The sequence below is a fragment of the Daucus carota genome, chromosome 4 (assembly GCF_001625215.2).
Source record: "Daucus carota subsp. sativus chromosome 4, DH1 v3.0, whole genome shotgun sequence".
NCBI lineage: Eukaryota > Viridiplantae > Streptophyta > Magnoliopsida > Apiales > Apiaceae > Daucus > Daucus carota.
This window is the reverse complement of record NC_030384.2, coordinates 12,825,015-12,849,601: the sequence shown is the minus strand read 5'-3', so window position 1 is coordinate 12,849,601 and position 24,587 is coordinate 12,825,015. Positions and strand designations below refer to the sequence as shown.

The window sequence follows — 24,587 nt, the reverse complement described above, 5'->3', positions numbered from 1 at the left end:
GTCCTTGTAGCTTCAATCAACGTACGATTCTTTCTTTCGACGACTCCATTTTGTTGTGGAGTCTTTGGTGCTGAATACTGCCATCTAATTCCCTTTTCAGAGTAAAAGTTGATTAAGGTTTGATTCTTGAATTCCGTGCCATTATCTGGCCTTAAAGTTTTACTAGAACACCCTTATTCAATTCAACTTGTCTTATATGATCAATAACTGTCAATGGAGTTTCATCCTTGGAACAGAGGAAGTAAACCCAAGTATATTTCGAGAAGTCATCCACAATGACTAAGGCATATTTTCCTCCATCAATTGACGTAACATTCAATGGGCCCAACAAATCCATATGCAAGAGCTGCAATGGATCAGTGATGCTGTTGATGGTCTTGCCTTTGAGAGATGCTCTATTTGCCTTTCCTTTCTGACAAGCTTCACAGAGATCATCAGCAGAATATTCCAGAGAAGGCAAACCTCTCACTAGATCTCTCTTGACCAGAGAATTCATAGTTTTAAAATTAAGATGTGAGATTTTTTTATGCCATAACCAACTATCGTCAGCAGATGCCATTGCATGGAAATAGTGAACTGCATTTCTTGGTCCTGATCATAAATCAGCTACATAAAAATTGCCTTTCCTTATGCCACATAGTGAAGGATGCTCATTCTTAATATGTTTGATAGTACATATCTCCTTTTCAAAATAAACATAGTGTCCCTTCTCACAGAACTGACAGATACTAAGAAGATTATGTTCAAGTCCTTCAACTATAACAATTCCTTCGATGATGATCCTTCCAACTTTGTACTTGCCATATGTTAGATATAATTGATGATTACTAATGTTCTTAAACTTTGTTTTAGAACAGGAATCATCAGAGTTTAATCTGGAAGCTGATCAGAGTTTAGTAAAGTCTGACAGAGTTTGATAAAGTCTGATCAGAGTTTACATAGTCAAGACTCGTCAGAGTTTACACGTGGAAAGAGCTCAGAAGCGGATATACTTCAAGGAAGGATAGAAGCGGAGGAGTGATTTACTGGCTATGGAAACTAAACAGAAAACTGGAGCAATCTTTGATTGATAGAATACATAGCAGATTTATAGGATATCAAATCAGAGATTGATTTTGTAACTGTGTCTATATAAACACAGATTAGGGTTACTCTATAAGAGTTGAGTTATCGAGTATATTGTTAAGAACCCTAGCAGCTCTTAGTGATACAATATAAATCACTGAGAGAGTTTTTGTAACCATTCAAGCTTTGTGAATAAGAGTTTATTGTTTTCAATCTCTTATATTGTTATACTGTGTTACAGATTGTGATCACTATATCATTTTATATAGTGAGTTTATAGGACCTAACAAGTGGTATCAGAGCCAGCTCTGTTAAGATTACTACAGTGAGATCTTAATCACAATCATGTCTGAAAAATCACAAGCTTCGTCCTTTAGAGTTCCAATCCTTAAGGCATCTGAATATCCAGTCTGGAAAGAGAGAATGATTATATTCTTAGACTCTGTTGATCCAGAATACCTTGACAGGATCTATGATGGACCACATATGCCTACCAAGCTCTCTGTTGGGATTGCAGATGAACCTCAGAAGATGGTTCCAAAAGAAAAGAAAGATTACACCCCTGAGGACATCTTGTCAATTGGTAAAGATTCTAAGGTGAAACACCTTCTGCACAGTGCCCTTGATAATGCAATGTCTAATAGGGTGATTGGGTGCAAAACTGCTAAACAAATCTGGGATGCTCTGGAAACCAGATGTCAAGGAACTCAAGCCATCAAGAAGAACAGAAAAACCATCCTCACACAGGAGTATGAGCACTTTGACTCAAAATCTGGTGAGTCCTTGACAGATCTGTATGACAAATTTGTCAAACTGTTGAATGACTTATCTCTGGTGAATAAGGAATATGATCTTGAAGATTCAAACCTCAAATTCCTTCTGGCTCTTCCTGAAAAGTGGGATTTGAAAGTCACCACAATAAGAGACAATCTTGATCTTGGAGAAATGTCTCTTGATGATGTTTTTGGAAGACTGAAGACTCATGAACTTGAGATGGAGCAAAGAAGCAAACGTCATGGAGGCAAATCAAAGTCTGTTGCTCTGAAAGTTCAAGAGGAAGCTGCTAAGAGCAAAGGAAAAGCTCATGTCACAAAGTCTGACATTGAGTCATCAAACTCTGATGACTCAAACTCTGATGTCTCAGACTCTGATGACAGTGATGGTGAGATGATGCAGTTAGCAGCATTGATGGTGAAAAGCTTCAAGAAGTTGGCTTACAAAAAGTTCAACAAAGGCAAAAGTTTTTCAAGGAAAGACAGAAACTCTGACAGAGTTTATGATAAGAAGAACTTCAAGAAGAATGAGGGCAAGGAAGGAAAAGCTGGAAAGGCTGACAAGTATACATGTTTCAACTGTGGTGAAAAGGGTCACTTTGCATCTGAATGCAAGAAAGCCAAGAAGGAAAAAGAAAAAGCCTTTATCACCAAGAAAGGAAACTGGACAGATACATCTGATTCAGAGGAAGAAGTCAATTATGCTCTGATGGCAAACACTGACAACAATTCTGAATCTACTGCAAAGGTACCTCATTCTACTCTTGCTTTTGATACTGAAGATATAACTGAGTTAAGATTGTTTCTTAAAACTTTGCATATTAGCTTTAGAGATCAGACTTTAGAAAATGAAAGATTAAAATCTGAAACTCTAAGTGTGAAGAAAAGGAATGATTATCTAGAAAAAGAATTAGTTCAAATGTTGGAAGTTCAGAAAGAAAGAGATGATGCTGTCATTATCAAAGATGAATTATTAAAGAGGTATGCATCTCTTCAATCAGAACTTGCTAAGGAAAGGGAGATCATTAAGACATGGACTAATTCAGGCAAAACTACTCAGGATATCTTAGGTAGTGGAAACTGGAAGAAGGGACTAGGTTACACTGATAACTCAGAAGTAAAGTCATCAAAAACAGAGTTTGTTAAAACTCAAAAACCTAAGGTTAAACCTGTTAAATTTGTTGCTGAATCCTCTAAGTCTAAACAGAATAGACCAAAATCAGAGATTAACAACAATTTAAAATCTGATAAGCCCAAACAGGTTAACATAGGACTGATGACTCAGAAACAGCTTAAACATAAGCTTAAAGAAGTAAAGTCTGATGACACAAACAGGGAGCCTAGGAAAAATAGAAATGGCAAGATTGGAATAGACAAGAGTAATAACTACATGCCTATTCCAAATGCACCTAGGAAGACATGCCATAACTGTGGGAATACTAATCATCTTGCTAATTTTTGCAGGAAGAACAAGGACATTAACTCTTTACCTACAAAGTCTGGAGTTAGAAAAAGTAGTATTAGATATAAACCACAAGATCCATGTTTTCATTGTGGTAGTTTATGGCATTCTATTTATACTTGCAAAGAATATCATAGTTTGTATTATGATTATTATCAATTGAAACCTTCTTTAAAGGTTAATAAAAACTCTGCAAGTACAAACTCTGTTTCCAGTACAAACTCTGTTGCAAAGTCTGTTAGCTCAAACTCTGATAATAATAAATATTCCGCTGCAAAAGCTAACAAACTTAATAAGGCCAAGGGATCCAAGCAAGTCTGGGTCCTTAAAACTAACAATTAGTGGTCTTTGTGATTGCAGGGCAACAGGAAGAATATTCTAGTCTTGGACAGTGGATGTTCAGGACACATGACTGGAAATAAGTCCCTGCTGTCAGAGTTTGTGGAGAAGGCTGGCCCAAGTGTTTCTTATGGAGATGGCAACATAGGAAGGACTCTGGGATATGGCAACATCAATCTTGGAAATGTCATCATATCAAATGTAGCTCTTGTTCAAGGGCTAAAACACAATTTACTCTCTGTCAGTCAAATCTGTGACAGAGGATATCATGTTGATTTCTATGAAGAACACAGTGAGATAGTAAGCAAGTCAACAGGCAAAGTGGCAGTGATTGCTCACAGACATGGGAATATTTATGAAATCCACTTGCCTACAAACTCTGAAGGAAAAGCAATCTGCCTGTCTACAAGAATCTCTGCAGAAGAAAGTTGGAAGTGGCATAAGAAACTCTCACATCTTAATTTCAACTCCATAAATGAGCTTATAAAGAAAAAGCTTGTGAGAGGACTCCCTGAATCACTACTCACATCTGATGGACTATGTGATTCATGTCAAAAGGCCAAGCAGAGAAAGACATCTTTCAAGAGTAAGACTGAATTCTCAATAAAGAAACCATATTATCTTCTACATGTTGATCTATTTGGACCAGTTAATGTACCATCCATTGCAAGGAAGAAATATGCTCTTGTTATTGTTGATGAGTATACCAGATACACTTGGGTATATTTTCTTCACACTAAAGATGAAACAGCCTTGCATCTGATGGATCATGTGAAGCAACTGGATCATGGATCTGAAGACAAAGTAAAGATCATTAGAAGTGATAATGGAACTGAGTTCAGAAATTCAACAATGGAAGAGTTCTGCAAAGAAAGAGGTGTAGTGCAACAATTCTCTGCACCTGGTACACCACAGCAAAATGGTGTAGTTGAAAGGAAAAACAGGGCTCTTATAGAAGCTGCCAGAACTATGCTTGATGAGGCTAAATTACCTACTTATTTCTGGGCAGAAGCTGTTCAAACAGCTTGTTTCACTCAAAATGCAACCTTGATTAATAAGCATGGCAAGACCCCATATGAGATGGTGAAGAAAAAGAAGCCAAATTTGAAGTACTTTCATATATTTGGATGCAAATGCTTTGTATTGAAGACTCATCCAGAACAGCTTACCAAGTTTGATTTAAAAGCTGATGAAGGCATTTTTGTAGGTTATCCTCTGATAACAAAGGCCTTCAGAGTCTACAATCTCAGAAACAAGGTGATCATGGAATCCATACACGTGTCATTTGATGACAAGAAAATTATTGGCTTAGCAGACATGGATGATCATGAGAGATTGCATTTTGAAAATGAAGAAATATCCTCTGATTCGACAAACTCTGATGAACAGTCAAACTCTGACTGTGAACAAAATACAGCAAACTCTGGTGAAAATTTACAAGTTCATGATAATGAAGCAATTGTTGAGGGGGAGCATCAGAATGGTTCAGACTCTACCCAAGACTCATCATAGAATGCTGACTCAAACTCATCAGAGAATACTGATTCAAACTCTGATAGCACAAATTTAGGGGGAGCTACAGAGAATAATCAACAGAATCAGGAGAGCATGGATCAAGGGGGAGGATCCAATGATGAAAATGGTCAACTTCCACATGCTAGGAAGTGGACAAAATCTCACACACCTGATTTAATAATTGGCAATCCAGAAGCAGGTGTGCAAACAAGGACAGCTACAGCAAATGAGTGTCTACATCATTGCTTTCTGTCACAAACTGAACCTAAGAAAGTGGAGGAAGCTCTTCAAGATGCTGACTGGATTCAAGCAATGCAGGAGGAGCTAAATGAGTTTGAGAGAAACAAAGTATGGACCCTAGTACCAAGACCTAAAGACAGATCCATAGTTGGTACAAAATGGGTGTTCAGAAACAAAACTGACAGTGAGGGTGTCATTACAAGGAATAAAGCAAGGCTTGTGGCAAAAGGGTATTCACAACAGGAAGGTATTGATTATGATGAGACATTTGCTCCAGTTGCAAGATTGGAGGCAATTAGAATCTTTCTGGCCTATGCTGCTCACAAGAAATTCAAGGTATTTCAGATGGATGTCAAAAGTGCTTTTCTAAATGGGAAACTGGATGAGGAGGTATATGTTGAACAACCTCCAGGCTTTGTGGATCCAAAGCATCCAGACTATGTCTATAGATTGGACAAGGCACTTTATGGACTAAAGCAGGCTCCAAGGGCATGGTATGAAACTCTGGCTCAATTTCTTCTTCAAAGTGGATTTACTAGAGGTACCATAGATAAAACCCTGTTTTATTTGAATCATGGTAATGATCTGCTTTTAGTTCAAATCTATGTTGATGACATTATTTTTGGCTCCACTAATGCTAAACTCTGTCAAAGATTTGCCAAGCTCATGCAGTCAAGGTACCAAATGAGCATGATGGGGGAACTCAGTTATTTTCTGGGTTTACAAGTTAAACAGACTGAAGATGGGATTTTTATAAATCAAGCCAAGTATACCAGAAATCTTTTGAAGAAATTTGGTATGCAAGACAGTTCAGCTGCAACCACTCCTATGGCAACAGCAACCAAACTAGACAAAGATACTGGTGCATCAGTGGATACCACAAACTATAGAGGAATGATTGGATCTTTGCTTTATCTGACTGCAAGTAGACCAGACATCATGTATGCCACATGTCTATGTGCAAGATTTCAGGCAGAACCAAGAGAGCCTCATCTGATTGCAGTAAAGAGGATATTCAGATATCTCAAAGGAACCACATCATTGGGATTATGGTATCCTAGAGAATCAGATTTTAGTTTAATTGGATACTCTGATGCAGATTTTGCAGGTTGCAAAATTAACAGGAAAAGCACAAGTGGAAGTTGTCAATTACTGGGTGGAAGACTAGTTTCTTGGTACAGCAAGAAGCAGAAGTCCATTTCAACATCAACAGCAGAGTCAGAGTATATAGCTGCAGGCAGCTGCTGTGCTCAAATTCTTTGGATGAAGAATCAACTGTTGGACTATGGGTTATCCTTTTCTAAAATTCCTATTTATTGTGATAACCAAAGTGCTATTGCTATGACAGGAAACCCAGTTCAACATTCTCTGACAAAGCACATCAGTATAAGATATCATTTTATAAGGGAGCATGTGGAGGAAGGAACCATTGAACTTCACTTTGTTCCCACAGAACAGCAGCTAGCAGACATATTCACCAAACCATTAAGTGAAGCAACCTTTACTAGGCTGGTGAATGAGCTAGGAATGATATCAGAAACTGAGTAAACATAATGGTCAGATCTTTCAAAATTAAATTGTCAAATTACCATATGTATTGCTCACACACTTACCATGATATACTCTGATTGTTAAACTCTGATGACATTCTCTGATGATATACTCTGTTTGCTATACTCTGATTGACATTCTCTGACGTCATTCTCTGACGATATTCTCTGATGTGTGTAAACTCTGGATCTTGATTAAGGATTTTTTTTCTCTGAGACAAATAACCTGTGAAGATATTATGAAGCATGATCTGAATTAGTAATCATGAATCTTAGTTCAGTTCTTTAATCTTGATCTCAATTATGTGCTACTATATTACACCATCTGCATGTTGATATCATTGAGACTCTATTACTTCACATATCTTAATTATAAGTGAGACTGATTAATTTGCATTTTCTCTCAGTAAATTAGACAATGATTATAAACTCTGATGCTATATACACCCCTGCAAATAAGCATGGTACTCCTTTGAGATCTTAGATGTCTATATGACAGTGACTGGGAAGACCCAAACATTTACTGGTATTAAGTAAATGCCAAGATTTTATAATCTATGGTGACCTGTCACAATCTCTGATTACTGGAGAAATACTGTTGCAAAAATATATTGAAAGGTCGTGATTCATTTACACTGAAAAGCGTCCTTGTGCAAAAACAAAAACAAAAAAAAAAAAAAAAGAGAGAAAGGGGGTTAGTTTATTTTACATATTTCTCCATCAGAGTATGTCTGTTGTCTATGTCTTGAGAGTTTAAATAAATTATTTTTGTCTACCTTATAATTACGAAATTGTGAAATTCTCTAGTCTCTGATTTACTATGCTAAATCACACACATTATTTCACAAGCACATTATTGAGCTATGGATTTTATGACAAACTCTGATTTTTTTTGATGAATTTTCTATACATTATGTCTTTATTCTGAGGTATTAAGAATTAATTTTCTTTGATTTAAATCTCAGAGTTTAAAATTCGAGATATTTGATTTTGATTTTCTAAACTCTTATACTTTTAGAAGTTCAAATATTCAGAGAATATGAAGGGAGTATTCCAAAATCAAATATTGTTAGTGGGTTTCCATGAAAAACATTTTAATAGGAGAACGTGTAATCAGCATTTATAACTGCACATGTTTACTGCGCTAATGATTATTACTCTCTTTTCTCAATCCCACTAACTCTCATCTACCAGTGAAAATCTGACAGGTGTCCAAGAGAACAGAGAGTCATGCGTGTACAGCTACACAAAATCTGAAGAGTTTATCACATCAGATTATATTGCTCATTACACACACTCTCTTCACAAACTCTTACTCTCTTCTCTCTGAAATTCAAATCTTTTCTCCTACACCTTTTCTCAAACACCTTTCTCTACTCACAATCTCTGTTATAATGGCAACTACTACATTTACCCATGCAGGTGTGGACTTTGTACCCAACAACTATGCAGCCATTCTTGACACTTCTGAAGCCCCAAGGGATTATCATCCCTTCCAGCGTTTCTTGGCACAGAGTGCTCTAGCCACAGCCCTTACAGCTCCTGCCAGACTCTCTGGAAGCCAAATTATCAATTTTTGGAGGACGGGTCACTATGATAATGGTGGTACAAATGGATCTCCATCCATTATATTCTCTTATGAAGGGGAGGAGTATGCTGTCACTCCAGGCACAGTCCGTCAAGCTCTTAACCTACCTGAGCATTCCAATTACATCACAAATGGCGATGCAAATCTAAGAGTCATGATGACTGACTTGGGCTACTATGATTCTCTGGACAAATTGGGCCAATTAAAGCGTCCTGGACTCAGGAAGGAGTGGAGTTTCTTCTTCGACTGCATAACCAGAGCCTTCCAGAAGAAATCTACCAACTGGGATGCAATACCCATGGATATGCTGCAAATTGGGTATTCTCTGATCTACTCTACTAATTTTGATTTTGGTAGATTAGTTCTTAGAAATATTGGTGAAAGAATGCATGAGAATAGACAGGTCATATATTTCTCAAGATTCTGTCAATTGTTGTTCAATGCATCTGTTGGAGAGGTAGCATTTGATGATGAGATCAGACCTTTTAAGCTGCATAAAAGGGCTTTCAAAGATCTCATCTCTAAAGATGAAAAGAGGCCAGTTCTCAGGCCATTACAAGTTCCAGCACAAATTAGAGATAGGCTGAACATGCTTCCAGCAAATCAACAATCTCCAGTTTCTTCTCAAGCAGCCAAGTCATCTGCATCGAAGTCCAAGAGGGCTGCAAAGTCTGATGCAGCCCCCTCTACTGCCAAAAGAACAAGAACCTCTGTTGCTACACATGTTCTGAAAGCAAACTCTGAAGTTCCGACAAATGCTGATGAGCCAGTAAACTCTGAGGCCAATTTAAACTCTGAGGCTCAAGTAAACTCTGAGCCCCAAGCAAACTCTGAGATTCCAGTAAACACTGAAACTGCTTCTCCTCCAAAGCAGAAAAGAAGGAGGCTTGTTGCAGCATATGAATATGATGATCTGGAACCTACTCCTGCAACAACCTCTGAACCTGTTCAAACCAGTCCTCAACAAAAGCCAGCCAGATTCAAGAGAAGGGCTCAAAAACCTGAGAGGGCAAAAGTCCCAATCACTGAAATAACTGACTTCACAGTTGAGGAAGAGCAAACATCATCAACTCCAGTTGCTGAACATTCTCAAGCTCTGATGGTGCTTCCTATCCAAGCTGTTCCTCTGACATCTCCTACAGCATCTTCTACTTCATCTGAAGTAGATGAAGAAATTGTTTGCAAGGAGCAAGCTACAGCTGAAGCTGAAAATGCAGTATCTGATCCCAAATCTGATCATGGAACCCCAACTCCAATTCCTCAATCTCCAATCACTAGTACAAACTGGACTTTCAGCGTCGGTCAAATAACCCCTAAAGCGTCGGTTAAGTGGCGTAGCTAATGTAGGAGACGCTATAGGTATAGGCTTTTAGCGTCGGTTAAGTAGGCGACGCTGTTGTCTTGACAAAAGCGTCGGTTATTAGAATTGCCGACGCTATAGGCCTGACATTAGCGACGGTTATCTAAAATGCCGACGCTATAGGCCTAACATTTAGCGTCAGTTGTTTGAATGACCGACACTATAGGCCGACCAGTTGCGTCGGTCATCTAAAATGCCGACGCTATAGTCCTAGCCAACTGCGTCGGTTGTTCAGACAACTGACGCTATAGTCCCAGCCAACTACGTCGGTTGTTCAGACAACCGACGCCTAAGGTATTTTTTTTTAAAAAAAAATATTTTTATCTCCTTGTAAGCACATGACAATTTACTAGGATCATAAAAATAGACTCGGATTACGTAAGAAAAGTGAAACCATCAATTCGATCTTATTAATAATAAATATCACATAACTGTTTATTACATTGAAAAATATGACTCTACAAAGCATTATGTAATCTAAACTTAACAATTAATAGCATATTTATACATTTGAATGCACTGTCAACTTTCTCCCGCGTCCAGGCATGACCACAAAACTAGAAGCATTCACATATTCCTCTCCAGGGAGCTATCAACTCCTAGCATCTGCAAAATATGATTATAATATATCAGTATTGCTTGAGTATTAGTCTTAAAATTGATGTCTTGCCAACTGCACCTATAGATTTTAAAAATCAGAGAATATTAGTCCTTACAGATCCAACGTGCGGATTAATTAAAGGATTTTCCTTAGGCAAAAGCATGGGGGCCCTAGTTTGTGACTAAGCCATAACTTTCTTGAAACCTATTAATTCCTTGGCTTCAACACATTTAATCAAAACCTATACATCCAGAAGTATGAGCTGTATGGACTTGGTTCATTACTCTTCTGATCATTAGAAATCAGACTTGTAAGTAGATAAGAATCTATCCGCCTTACAGAGCAAATGCACAAAAAAACAAATAAAAAAAATTCTCATTCAAAATTCAAATTCATATCCAGATTCACATTCAAAATCCTCTCATAATAATACGTCTGCTCAGACAAACACATACATCTAAAAAATCAAAGCAAAATAATAAAGACCCCAGAAAGTTTAAGCTTTCAAGTTAAGAGAAAATAAAACCACAACACCGATCATTCTTGTTTCTTTAACTGTGTATTCTGCAGACATATATCTAGTTCTTCACACTTTAGAAGTGTGTATATGTCATTTGCTATTTAATCTTTAATGTCAGGTTTGCATATGACAATCACAATCTTAATTGATCTGACATTATCGCTATCGGGCAATGTTACTTGGGTTCTGGACATATTTCATGTCCAATACAAAAATTATTATCGAGACACTATGGCGTACTAATAGGCACATATGTGATATAAGAAAAAAGATCAAAGAGACTTGCCTTGATATTAAAATTTATAGGGTGACAAATTAACTGATGGGAGCTTAGCAATCGGTGCTAGTGTTGTTTATGGTAATGTCTGTTTTAAGTACCAGATGATCTTTTCTGCAGATAAACTTTTGAGCACTACAAGTACACTGCTCTTAATAGACAGAAGCAAGTACTATGACTGGCAGCAATTTTCTCTTCATATGATATTCAAATATAAAAGCTCAGAAAATGAAGTTAAGAAGAACATAAATGCATGCTGAAACAGAAACATGCTACCAAAAAAACAGAGAATGCCGAAATAAGCAAAAGTAACAGACAAGTCAAAATTTTATCGGATAACTTAGATCTTACCGGAATTGAAAGCTTTCGATCTTTTATTATCGGAAAAGATGGAAAGGAGAAACTGTCTGCTGGATCTAGCTGTTATACATGCTGACAGGAATAAGAATACAGCTGACATTAACAATAAGAAAGAAAACATTAGAGTACCTTTCATTCTGTTATTTCCCCATAACTAGGATGCTCCTTGGCGCCGGAAACTAGTGCGTGATTTAAGCCCGAGAAGCAATGCCTTGATATATAGCACCAAGAACTGAAGATAAGGAATGCAAGTAAGGTTGTGACTTTTCAGATCTCTGCAAAGCCAGCACTATACTATTGCATAAAGCAGGTTAGACTAAAAAAGTACACATGGCAACATAAAAGCAGGTTTCTCAGTAATGAGCCTCAAAATAAGCCTTCTACCCAGAGACAAAACCTGGATTGACAAAATCAAAGAATAAAAATAAGAACTGAAATCATCATAGTGAATTACACCTGAGAAGAGGCAGCATTCATTAAACATTTTGCTAATGCAAGTCGTAAGAAAGGACTCAACACCATTTGACCAAAAGGTAAAAGAAAAAGAAAAGAAAAACATATAATCACAAGAATCCTCAATCAACATCAACAGAAAAGTGTGTACACCTTATATATTAAGAACCTGAAATGACTAGAAAGCCAAAAAAAATCCAGCAATGGATAAGTAACACAGATGGCCAGTGGAGCAAAGAGTTATTGACTTGATTTTCGTTGCTACGATCAATATAACATAGAGAAGCCAGCAATCGCACCTGAAGAATCGGACCCAGCAGTAGAACTTAATAAATTTAAGAAATTTCAATAAGACTAAAAATATGCTTATATAAGAAGAAAACTGTAGGTATATCCCTACGCAATTTCTACTTTCAGAAATTATAGCTACCGAAGTATTCAACAAAAGAAAAACAGAATAATAAAGCACAATAACGAACAGAGCATAATTGCACAATTCAAAATACTTTCTTTGAAATCAAAAAAAAAATAAAAATAAAATCAAAGTAAAAAACAGAGAATCCAGTAACTTAAATTAAAAGAAACATAACAATTAAAAATAAAAAAAATAGATACTCTCAGCCAAATTTTGTTTATCTATCAAAGAAACTACAAACCTTTTGGGTGTAAAAACACACCAGTAGTAGCAGTAGTAATCCAACAAAACCCAGCAGCAGTACTCGAAATCACCAAGCAACACAAAGAATCAATCACAGTAGCAACCCCTGAATATAAAGACCAAATAATCCCAAACTCGAACTTAGTAGCACAAAAGATCCTAAATCAAGGCAACCCGGTAGCAGCCCAAAATCGAGAGTAAAATCAACCCCTAAATCGAGAGAATTGTGTCGGAGCCCTAAATCGAGAGAACCCTAACCCACAACTAAACCCATAAGTGGGGAAGCCCAGCATAATAAAACGATCTGTAGTTGGAATTAATTGAGAGTGGCGTAGAGTAATTAATCGATGGTACAGTAGAGAGAGTGGAGATTTCTCGGCAGCAGGACGGAGTTCAGAGCAAATAGAAAGAGTTGAAGAGCCTGCAGGCATTTTAGATTAATTTTATTTTTAAAATAAATACAGTTACTCTTACGTGGGTGACTATGAGTTTATGACCCAGCATAAGGGACTTAGAGATTAATTTAGAATTTTGTATTCAAAAATAAAGAAATAATTTCAGTTATAATTTTAAAATAATTATATATAATTTTATATTATAATATAATTTGAAATATATATTATAATATAATTTGAAATATATATTATAATATCAATTTTAAAAATATATTATATATAATATAATTTTGATTTTATAATTATATTTTTATTATAATTTTAAAATTATATTATGATTGTGTACAAAGATATAATTATATATGGACAAACTATGCACTAGTGTAATATACATACAAGCTCGTGAAGAGTTTTGTGAATCATGCAGAGATTTGACTTATAAAATTTAATTATTGAAGAAACAAATTTAAAACATTATATATATATATACATATATATATTATAAAAAATTTTAATTATAAAAAATATATTTATAATTATAATATATAAAATTAAATTTAATTATATTTAAAAAATTATATGAGATTATTTTAAAACTATGTTGTACATATAATCATATGTTAAATTATAGTTATAAAATTATATAATATAATATAATATAAAGTCAATATACAGTAGAAACTCTTTAAATGAATACCTGGTAAATTAATAAACTCTCTAAAATAATAAATTTGTCCGGTCCCGACTTGGGGCAATGTGAAAAATTGAAAAATTCGATAAAATAATAAGATAATAATGTTTTGGGAGATCCTTTTATAATTTTCGATCCCAAGAAAATCATAAATTAATAATTCATAGAAACTGAAAAAAAATATATTACACTCAATTAAAATATGATTCAATAGTTGTCTGTTTTTCTTTTAGATTTTAGGCTATCATGTGATATATGGATTGAATACTCTAACATATTCATATAATTTATACATGCCAAACTTGCAGAGACTAATTTGCCTTTTTGTTTGGTATTTTATATACAATATGTTTTTTTGTTTGGTATGTACAGTATAATCAATTAAAAACTCTTTAAATTAATAATTATTAATTTATCGATAAATTAATAACTCTCTAAATAAATAGATTTTCATTGTCCCGACATTATTAATTTATAGAGGTTTTAATGTAACACCTATAGCGTCGGCATTCTTTTGACCGACGCTACAAGTGAATCTATAGCGTCGGCGTTTTCCCGGCCGACGCTACAAGTGACTCTATAGCGTCAGCTTTCTCCAGACCGACGCTACAAGTGAACCTATTGCGTCGGCATTCTCCCGACCGACGCTACAAGTGAACCTATAGCGTCGGCATTCTCTTGACCGACGCTACAAGTGAACCTATAGCATCGGCATTCTTTTGGCCGACGCTACAAGTGAGCCTATAGCGTCGGCATTCTCCCGACCGACGCTACAAGTGAACCTATAGCGTCGGCGTTTTGCCCGACCGACGCATAAAAGTATCTATAGCATCGGTTCTGCCTTTAACCGACGCTAAAGGGGCGACGCAGAAAGTCATTTTTCTACTAGTGAATGAAGATTCCTGAGGGGGCCATTATTCATGATACAGCTCCAGAAAACTACAGGTCTGATGTAGTTGATGAATCTGACAAATTAGCCATGGAAGCCCTACAGTCTCTTGCTAAGACTGGTGAAGAACCTAGCAAATCACAGTCTAAAGCTCAAGAAAAATCTGCTCAAGACACTGTTGAGAAAGTTGCTGATCCTGCATCTGATGAGGATGATGAAAGTTCAGATGATGACAATGATGACAATGATAATGAAGTTCCTCAGTCACATCTACAACAGAAGTGGGAGTCCACCAGCCAGTATAATGCCAGGCTACAAACTCTGAACACAGACTCTGAGCCACTTCCCAGGGATCTTCAGGTTGATCCACCCAATGAAGTATGGGATACACTCTGGCTGAGCCACCAGCATTCTCTGGAGCCAACTAAAGCTGAAGAATTTTTATCTATGGCAGAGAATAAAATCACAAACTCTGATGTTATGTCAAGCCTCAAAGGAACAATTCTTTATCTGAAGACATTTCATCCTGCTCATGCCCAGACATCTAAATCAATAGATGGTCTCAGAACAGAAGTGGCTAATATCAAAGAGACAAATGACATGGAGAAGAAAAGGACTCTTCTACCTCTGAAAGATAATGTTCAGAAGCTAGTATCTGCAAATGAATCCCTGGACAAGAGGATGACCATCATTGAATCAACTCAAGAGAAGATGTCCAAGCAGCTGGAAGCCATCCAATCTTCACTTTCTCTGATCACATCAATACTGATTCCTGATGAGGATGCTGTCAAAAAGGGGGAGAGAGTAGCTAAAGTCAAATGCAAGTCTACAACTCAAACTCTGAAGAGAAAGAAGAAGGATGATGATGATGATGATGTTGATGATTTCACAAAGCACAAAAGATTTCAATCAGGGACTGGTGGAAGAGTTTCAAACTCTGACAGTCAGAAACAATCTAAGCAAAGCACAAAGTCTGCTCCAACACATAATTTCACATCTGGATCTAAGCAAAGACCAGTGACTGGATCAGACAAACCCATGACTGATGAAGAGCTTGCTAGATTGATTTTTGAACAAGAAAATCCAGAAGCCAATTTAGATTTGGAGTTGATTGCTGCAGAAGAAGAAGAACTAAAGAAGGAACATGCTGAAGCAATACAGTCAGGAAAAATCCAGAAGCCTGCAAAATCAACTGCCAAACCAAAGGAAAAGGGGATACTGATTAAGGAAGCCACTGTTGCTGATCAGAGTTTGTCTGTCAAAAAGATATACTCTGGGGATGAGTATACATCTAAAGGCAAAAGCAAAGTGGATGAACATCTTGAGAGAGGATTCACTCTGAAGAAATCTACAACCTCTGACAAAGATCAAGTTGTAAAGGAAAAGAAAACAGAAGCTGCAATCTCTGACAAAGCTCATGTTGCAGAATCACAAAAAGAAAGATTAACCTCTGACATAGCCCAAGTTAATAAGGATGCAAAGAAAGACACAACCTCTGACAAAGCTCAAGCTGTGTTCAAACCAACAATTACTCCATTAGCTGGATTTGCAAAGCCTAGTCTGATGACTGAGATAAGCTTTGAAAAGGGCTCAATTCAACCAATCTCTCATCGAAAAGCAGGAAGAGACAAAGGAGGGCTGGGATCCAAATATGAAAAATTTGATCAGAATATAGGATCAAGACCAGATGACCCCTCATCTCTCTGTGCTCCCAAGACTGGAGCTTTACAAGAAAAAATGGACAAACTTGATTCAGTCCAGCTGGTGAAGAATGACAGAGGAGATAATATTCTTATCTACTTCATGTCTGATGGAACAGTGTTTAGAGTACTTGAAGCAGATCTCTATGCTAAACACTGGGAGGAATTGAGATATGTATCACACATATTTCAAGTGAAAAACAAGTCATGCCAACACATCTCCAACCTGCTTAAAGACCAAATCAGAAGAAAGATGGGTATTACAGGAAACAAAAATGCTGGACCTTTCATTCCAAAATACTTCAACAGTCAAGGACAGCTGGTTGAGATGAAGAAAAATTCAGCCAAAATAGAGACAGTAGCTGGAGTCAGTGCACTGAGTTTCAATGAAGAATCTGACAAAGGCCATATTATGCTGAATAAGGGCATGAAGAAGAACAAGATCTATGATCTCAGAGCTGCAATCTATCAAACTGGAGTTTCAGATCCAGAGATAAGAGATGTAAAGAGACAGATGATAGCAGCTCTTGAAGAAGCAGAAAAACAACTCCTCAGAGGATACTTAAAGACTGCTCATGGTGTCTATGAAGTTAGGGAGTAGAGTTTCTGTAAGTTTTAAAAGTTTTCTGTTATATAGTTAAACTCTGTTGCATTTGACTTAACTGTTTTGACATCATCAATTATCTGTTAACTTGCACATAACTTATTTATGCACAAGTTGGGGGAGATTGTTAGATATAATTGATGATTACTAATGTTCTTAAAGTTTGTTTTAGAACAGGAATCATCAGAGTTTAATCCGGAAGCTGATCAGAGTTTAGTAAAGTCTGACAGAGTTTGATAAAGTCTGATCAGAGTTTACATAGTCAAGACTCGTCAGAGTTTACACGTGGAAAGAGCTCAGAAGCGGATATACTTCAAGGAAGGATAGAAGCGGAGGAGTGATTTACTGGCTATGGAAACTAAACAGAAAACTGGAGCAATCTTTGATTGATAGAATACATAGCAGATTTATAGGATATCAAATCAGAGATTGATTTTGTAACTGTGTCTATATAAACACAGATTAGGGTTACTCTATAAGAGTTGAGTTATCGAGTATATTGTTAAGAACCCTAGCAGCTCTTAGTGATACAATATAAATCACTGAGAGAGTTTTTGTAACCATTCAAGCTTTGTGAATAAGAGTTTATTGTTTTCAATCTCTTATATTGTTATACTGTGTTACAGATTGTGATCACTATATCATTTTATATAGTGAGTTTATAGGACCTAACACCATATCCTACAGTACGAACGTTCCTATTGTCAACAAAAGTAACTAAAAGCCCAGCTGCCTCTCTTACTTCTGTCAGCAAGGATCTCGTGCCAGTCATGTGCATTGACGTGTAGGAACAATCGGACTTTTGCCTGCGTTTTATGATACTAATTAAAAGTTCGAAAAGAATATTAACCTTAATCGCTACGGCGCAAGCAATTCAAATCCACGTCTTCTACTGTATTCCCTGACTATCCTTGGACGAAGTGTGGCCTTCGATCTCCCAAGGTGTGCCACTCCCTAAAGCTCCAAAAACCTAAAACCCTAACTGTCTCCATGAGAAAAACGTCTGCCTCTCTCAACTCTAAGATGAATTCGTTTTGGTGTGTCTTTCAGCTTTAGGAGAACGAGAATATATATAGGCTACAGTATGGATCATGCACCATTAGGTCAGGCCTTCCAATGACATTCCGGACCAGGCCCAATGTCATTAAATATTAACTCAATCCACTAAAGAATTAATATTTGCACTGCCTTTCCTAATTCCATAAATTAATTATTTAATTCGCCTCCCATATTAATTGCTTATGAATTCCCCATGTTTAAGATATCGCATGTCCATTAATTAAATTAAATTCTGACAATTTAATCAATATCTTTTATCCTTGATCATCCACTCAACCTTATAATTATGCAAGAACAAATCTGCCTGCAGGACTAAAGCATAATTATCTTTATGAGATTTCAAGAGGACATCATCACCCGAATATATTTTCTGGACATGGTTTCCTTTTATAGTCAATATCCCACTCTGTATATAATGTCATTGCCCAATTGATAAATATGTAATTTTAAAAAAAATTACTTAACTTATGAGTCAAGGCATGTGCATTAAATACAAGTGTCAATCACTACATCCGGATTAAGAACCTAAGCAATAATAACATCGTAGAATCTTAGGTCTTTATTGTCAGAATTAAAGAAACAGTTATTCTACTATTTTGATCCCGTTCAATATACACAAAGTATATAAGTATTATTCAATAGTCAAGATAAACTATTTCCAAATAATACTTCAGTCGTTCCAATGGTTTGTCTAACACCATTTAGACCGTGAACCTTTATTATATTATATAAGGAGTTCGACAATCTAATCTTCTGCTATCCCATTTGATACTATATTGTCTACAATATATAATTTACAGACAATGTGAAAACATGCATTCAAGATTTTCAAACAATTCTTATATACTTCAAACGAATATTTCAGTATACCCTAACAGTTGCAAACATAATATCTGGTCTTCTAGCAGTGAGATAGGTGATGAGGCAATCATACCTCGATAGCTTGAGATATCAACTTTCTTACCAAATTTATCCTGGTCAAGCTTTCTGGCAGTGGCCATGGGTGTTTTTGCCGGAGAAGAGTCTTCCAGATTGTACTTTCGTAGAAGATCTCTGACATACTTTGATTGGCAAATGAAAGTTCCATATTCCTTTTGGCTTACTTGAAGACCAAGAAAGTAAGACAACTCACCCATCATACTCATTTCATAATTACTCTGCATTAACTTAGCAAATCTCTTGCACAAGTTATCGTTAGTAGAACCAAATATAATATCATCAACATATATTTGAACAAATATCATATTATTATCATGCAATTTATAGAAGAGAGTTTTGTCTATGACAACCCTAGTGAAATTGTTTTCAATTAAAATCTCAGGGAGTGTGTCATACGAGGTTCTTGGTGACTGCTTGAGTCCGTAGACAGCTTTGAATAAGAAGTACACAAAATCATCAAATTTTAGATTTTTCAAAGCCAGGGGTTGTTCCAGATATTGTTAGGTCCCGATACGATTGTAGAAGGGGGGGTTGAATACAATCGTCACAAAATTTCGTGCGGAATAAATCTGATTTGGATAAAACAGGATAATCAGATTTTAATTAATTAAATAAACAAGGTTCAAGTAAAAAGTTATTTAAACTTGAAAGTCGTTATTAAATTAATATGGTTCAGTTTTAAAGTCCACTAGTTCATAGAATAAATTTGACAGGAAGTATTCTAACTTAGCGGTATAAAACAACCGAATGATCAAAGCACAGAAAACTGTGGATTTAACGAATAGCAAGTTACTAACAACTTGAAAGTTTACAATACTTTGAACATTTTCAAATGAAGGAGGTGAGGCCATATTTATAGGCAACACCTTGAACTTGTATGACAAACGTGGTATGACCATGCTACAAAGATCAGTATGACAATATGAGCTAATGTCATGTTACAATTGAAATCAGTATGACAATAGGAGCTAATGTCATGCTACAATTGAATCAGTATGACAAACTGAAGCATTGTCATACTATACAATTTTCGGTATGACAATCCAGTATGACATAAGACTTGGAGGCTAAGTATGAAGCAGTATGACAATGCAAAGTAATGTCATACTACTTTACTTCGGTATGACAAATCATGACATTGTCATGCTATCTCAAATTCGGTATGACAATGTATAGCATTGTCATGTAGAGGCACATGGTATGACATTCTCTAAGAATGTCATGCCCACTGATTCAATTCTCCAGTACGCACGCTGCTTCAGTGAACGAAAGTTTATAAACTTTCGTTCTTTAGCCAGCTCCTTAGAAATGCTTTTAATCCCGCACAGCTTATAATCTTTAATCAATAAATATTTAATTTAATCCAGAAATTATAAAAATAAATATCTAATATTATTAGACATTTACAAATATAATTTTCTAATTAATTAAAATATTTATTAATATAAATAAATCCTTACGGTCCAAGCTGCGGTCTCTAGAGGGCCGGGAACCGGACTCCTTTCGCCTTGCAAATAATATTTTAATTCCATCCGGGATTCCAGCTTTAAGATTATATCACTTTCCATTGTGCTGGTGATAATTCTTTTCCCTCATAGTCAGACAGGACTAAGATTCGGTCTCCTGTGGGTCTAGAACCGGATCCCTTTTGCTTTGAAAATTATAAATCAATTCCAACCGGGTTGCCAGCATTAAGAATATATCACACTCCATTGTATTGGTGATAATTCTTTTTCCCATAGCTAGACAGGTCTGAGCGGCGGTCTCCTTGTCCTTCCTTTTAGCCTTCTTTCTTTTGCTTTCTTTTTGTAAATTAATTCTAAATCAATTAACTTATTAATAAACTTAATTATCAAATTAATTCAAATTGAATTAATTTAACATCTAAATAAATTAATAGAGATTAATTATTTAACAAAGAATTAATTAAAAAGTGTATATCCCAGAAAGCAAATGTCTTGAGCCTTCGTCTTGATCATCACTCGGCTTGAACGACCACCATCCTTTGATGTTAAATATTCAATATAAATAGCTGACACACAAATGTACTGTCTGGTTCATCTGTGCCTAACTAAATTGAATATTCTCCATCAATTAAACATTTGAGCTGTGGTCGGGTCTTCGACTCTTTGTCTTCTAGTTCAACTTCATTTCAGTACACATATGGAATCTCTGATGAAATAAATACTTGAATCTTCGTACCTTCTGAACTCCTTGAACTGCTACACAATTTATTTAGCACCGAGGCTTGATCATATGAAATGAACTTCTTCCAGTGGCTTGTAGCGGATATCTTGGAATTCTTCTGACATTCTGATTCTTGTATCCACTTTACTTTCTTGATCTGATTCCAGCTAAACTATCTACTATCATAACTTATCAGAGACTAATCCAAGTTGAGTTACAAGTTGTCAGGTCATCAAACACAAGTTGAGTTATCACCGGTTGTACAAATAGGCTTAGACATGTACCTTGCAATAAGGCCTTTCAATCTCCCCCTATTTGTTTGTTAAACACTAACACACAAATTCAGATGAGGATAACTCAACTAACAACAACTAACAACTTTCTATGACTCAATAAACATTAATACCAACTCAACCATTTAGGAAACAATCCCAATTGATAAGAGAAACATAAAACATTAAAATGTACATAGTAGATGGTTTCTGGTAATACATATAACATTGTACCAGTCTTCATTTTTCTTCAGACAGCTACTTCTTCTGAAATGCCTTTCAATCACTTAAGACCTTTTAAATCTCCCCAGAGGCCTTGCAATCTCCTTCCAAGATATAACATGTAATTCTCCCTTAATCTTCTCCCTCATAGGTTCCTCCTTAGATGATAGATTAGAACATGAATATTCTCCACCTTAGTGAGGCATAAAATATTCTCCCCTTAAGATCATGGATCATAGAATATTCTCCCCCTCAGAGTTCCTCAGAGTTCTGTCAATATTTCTCCCCCTTAGTTGAGGAATCCTCAATTGTTATCAATAATGATACCAACTGATTATATAAGACATTGAATGACAGAATCCATTATGAAGAAGACAGGGCTTCGTAGAAGGTGCATCCAGTAGAAAAGTAACCATAGTAAGCATCCACTTAGATAAAACATTATAGATACCAATTTTGAACAATAAGGTTTAAATTTGGTAAACAGTGGGTGTCTCACTAAAACATTCTGCAGGTGTATCACTCGACACTCAAAATATCTCTCAGTTTATGGGTAAGGGTGTCACTCACAAGTTCTGTAAGTGTTTCACTCCACACAAATCCTGAGCTTCCATAGATGGTGTGATGTACCTGCAATTAAGATCACCTTAGCCTCCTCATGGAAGGTCATTGGTGGTGCAATGGGAGTTCGTAATTCCCAGTCCTCGTAGACTCGTCGGATAAATCCAAGTCATAGTCCACAAGTTGTAGGAACAATGGGATCTTGGCCCTGCGTTTTATGATACTTATTAAAAGTTCGAACAGAATATTAACCTTAATCGCTACGGCGCAAGCGATTCAAATCCACGTCTTCTACTGTATTCCTTGATTCTCCTTGGACGAAGTGTGGCCTTCGATCTCCCAAGGTGTGCCTCTCCTTAAAGCTCCGAAAACCCAAAACCCTAGCTGTCTCCTTGAGAAAAACGTCTGCCTCTCTCTGATTCTAGGATTAATTCGTTTTGGTGTGTTTTTCAGCTTTAGGAGAACGAGAATATATATAGGCTACAACAGGGATCATGGATCATTAGGTCAGGCCTTCCAATGACATTCCGGGCCAGGCCCAATGTCATTAAATATTAATTCTATCCACTAAAGAACTAATATTTGCACTACCTTTCCTAATTCCGTAAATTAATTATTTAATTTGGCTCCCATATTAATTGCTTATAAATTCCCCATGTTTAAGATATCGCATGTCCATTAATTAAATTAATTTTTGACAATTAATTTAATTAATATCTTTTATCCTTGATCATCCACTCAACCTTATAATTATGCAAGAACAAATCTGCCTGCAGGACTAAAGCATAATTATCTTTATGAGCTTTCAAGAGGACATCATCACCCGAATATATTTTTCGGACACGGTTTCCTTTTATAGTCAATATCCCACTCTGTATATAATGTCATTGCCCAATACATAAATTCGTAATTTAAAATAAATTACTTAATTTATGAGTCAAGGCATGTGCATTAAATACAAGTGTCAATCACTATATCCGGATTAAGAACTTAAGCATTAATAACATCATAGAATCTTAGTTCTTTATTGTCAGAATTAAAGAGACAGTTATTCTACTATTTTGATCCCGTTCAATATACACAAAGTATATAAGTATTATTCAATAGTCAAGATAAACTATTTCCAAATAATACTTCAGCCATTCCAGTGGTTTGTCTAACACCACCTCGACTGTGAACCTTTATTATATTATATAAGGAGTCTGACAATCTAATCTTCTGTTATCCCATTTTATACTAGATTGTCTACAATATATAATATACAGACAATGTGAAAACATGCATTGAAGATTCTCAAATAATTGTTATATACTTCAAACGAATATATCAGTATAACCCTAACAATCTCCCACTTATACTCAAGATATTCTTTGAGTATATCAGTGTCTATTACAAGCAATCCACTACCAACTATATATAACTATGTGACAAAGTATCTGACTCCTATCGCTTCCACGTGCTCCTGAAAAGCCTTAGCTGGTAAGCTCTTCGTGAAAGGATCTGCTCGGTTATCCTTTGATGCTATATCAGCCACAATGATATCTCCTCGCTTAACGAACTGTCGTATGAGGTGATACTTACGCTCTATGTGTTTCGCTGCCTTATGGGCCCGTGGTTCCTTGGTATTCGCCACAGCACCAGTGTTATCACAATAAATCGTGATTTGCTGTGGCAGATTAGGAACCACATCCAAATCCAGCAGGAAGTTTCGGAACCATATAGCCTCTTTGGCTGCCTCCGAGGCTGCCACATATTCGGCTTCCATGGTTGAGTCTGCGATGCATTTCTGCTTCACACTCCTCCATATTACGGCTCCACCTCCCAAAGTAAAAACACATCCCGAGGTGGACTTTCTCTTATCCTTATCCGTCTGGAAATCCGAATCGGTATATCCCAGAGGCAATAAATCAGAGGACTTGTAAACCAGCATATACTCCTTAGTCCTTCGCAGGTACTTGAGTATTGCTTTTACGGCACTCCAATGTTCCTGTCCTTGGTTTGACTGGTATCTGCTAACCATGCCCACGGCAAAGCAGATATCAGGCCTCGTACATAACATTGCATACATTAGGCTCCCACATGCCGAAGCATAAGGAACTGCCTTCATGTTCTCTATCTCCTTAGGTGTCGAAGGACACTGCCTCTTTGATAGAGTAACTCCATGTCTGAAGGGTAAATTACCCTTCTTGGAGTCCTGCATGTTAAAACGAGCTAATACGTCATCTATGTAGGGCTCCTGAGATAAAGCCAACATCCTTTTCTTGCGATCCCTTATAAGTTTGATCCCAAGGATGTATGCTGCTTCAC

At 36.4% G+C, this 24,587-nt stretch overlaps 1 long non-coding RNA gene across 3 annotated transcripts; it reads right to left on the bottom strand.

Moving 5' to 3' along the window:
- Positions 1-10,289: 10,289 nt before the first annotated feature.
- LOC108203325 (uncharacterized) lies at positions 10,290-13,202 on the bottom strand. 3 transcript variants are annotated; one of them, XR_001803344.2, is made up of 5 exons: positions 12,760-13,202; positions 12,257-12,402; positions 11,780-12,047; positions 11,642-11,710; positions 10,290-10,498 (listed from the first exon to the last, which is right to left on the bottom strand). It is a non-coding gene; the product is annotated as an uncharacterized LOC108203325 (long non-coding RNA). The 3 variants fall into 3 exon arrangements; XR_001803345.2 differs by having other exon boundaries at positions 12,273-12,402; XR_010291076.1 differs by having other exon boundaries at positions 11,780-12,402.
- Positions 13,203-24,587: the final 11,385 nt, after the last annotated feature.